Genomic DNA, 1,960 nt, shown 5'->3' on the forward strand with positions numbered 1-1,960 from the left:
AAAGGGGAGGCTTCATGCTGGTCATCATGAGGGCAGCAGTCAGGGAGCCTTTGGTGTTTCTTCAGGAAGTCCGCCTGTCCCGTGGCTTCGGTGGCAATTCGGTGGCGGGTACATTGAAGGAATGGGACCAGCAGATCACCCGCAGAACTACCACTGAATCCACGTTACTAGCGGATGTCTCGCAGAAATGTCACTGAAGACCTCTTGACTCCATGCTTGGGGCAGCAAAAAACATAGAGCTGCCCCTACCTGGAAAAAGGGCGTGAAATGTAGGAGAGATGGTTGGTTCAAGATGGCCAATAAAAGGCAGTAAATGGTTTTCTTCTGTAGCTTTCAAGGAGTTGGGAAGCTCACTAGAGCTGCAAGAGCGGGAGAGCAGAGTTTGCTGCAGAAGCGTGAACAGCATTTGCAGTGGAAGCTGTGCAGCTCAGTTCATGATGGCCAAAAAACAGCAGGGAATTGTTGCCTTCTGTAGCTTGCACGCGAGCCCAGGACAGACAACATGGAAAAATTAGCTAGCGATGCAAGAGCAGGAGAGCAGAGTTTGTGGCAGAAGCTGTGCTGCTCGGTTCATGGTAGCCAAAAAAAGGGGGCAAATGGTTAGATAAAAGAGTAGATAGAAAGATGAGAAGACATGAGAGGTAGATTCATAGTACCAGGAAACAGGCGGTGCACCGTACTGCAACATCTGCTGGCAGTATGGCATCTGCCGTAGCTTTCATGGAGGGAAGAGCGAGTGATGGCACACACCCAGAAACACCCGCTAGAATGTTTTTTCCTCATCATACACTGGGAGCTTAACCCACAACTCCAATGGGCAGCAGGGACTGCGGGAACTGTGAGATAGCTTCCCACAGTGCACCGCTCTGACAGTTGATGCTAGACTCAGTACTGTGGACACACTCTGCCGAATTCACGCACTTTAGAGGGAACGCACAACATCGAATGTATAAAATCGCTTCTGAAAACTCAAATAGAATACAGTCAAATTAATTTTGTACTGTAGACATACCCTAAGTAAGCTTTGTAAAGCATTTGGTCAGCTTCTTTAGAAAGGAATTTGCAAAGTTAAGTGCCCAATCAAGAAGCGCTTAAGGAACAATGAATCTTGGAATGCTCCAATCTACATAAGAAGTCTTCCTGGAGACATACAAGATACCATGTGGGAAATAGCTTCTGCCTGTAAAAACTGTGAGTCAAGCATGGACATGTGACTTGTCCAGGTGACTCCAGAAATCCATCTTGGAGCCAGACTTTGCATAGGAGAGAGGAGAAGGTCTCCACCCACAAGAGAAAGTCTATTTAAGCCTGTGGGAGACCCCTCCATTTTGTCTTCAGCTGGCTAAAGATAGAGCTTCTCCACCCCAGTGATATCTGAAAGAAAGTGGAACAAAGAACAATAGCCACAGGGGGTGTGAGTGATTGCAGGACCCAGACTAGAAGGAGACTAGTCTGTAAAAGGAAGCTTACTGCTGAAGTTTTTATCTGTACTCAGTTGTATTACTGTATTAGACTTAGATTTGCATGTTTTATTTTATTTTACTTGGTAATTCACTTTGTTCTGTCTCTTATTACTTGGAATCACTTAAATCCTATTTTCTGTAATTAATAAAATCACTTTGTACTTATTAATTAACCCAGAATATGTATTAATACTGGGGGGGGGGGCAAACAGCTGTGTATATCTCTCTATCAGTGTTATAGAGGGTGAACAATTTATGAGTTTACCCTGTATAAGCTTTATACAGGGTAAAACAGATTTATTTGGGTTTAGACCCCACTGGGAGTTGGGCATCTGGGTGTTCAAGATAAGAACACTTCTGTAAGCTGCTTTCGGTCAAGCCTACAGCTGTGAGGGAACGTGGTTCAGACCTGGGTCTGGGTTTCAGCAGGCTAGCGGGTCTGGCTCAAACCAGGCAGGGCACTGAAGTCCTAAGATGACAGGACAGAAAAGCAGGGG

Source organism: Gopherus evgoodei, chromosome 2 (genome assembly GCF_007399415.2).
Source record: "Gopherus evgoodei ecotype Sinaloan lineage chromosome 2, rGopEvg1_v1.p, whole genome shotgun sequence".
Lineage (NCBI taxonomy): Eukaryota > Metazoa > Chordata > Testudines > Testudinidae > Gopherus > Gopherus evgoodei.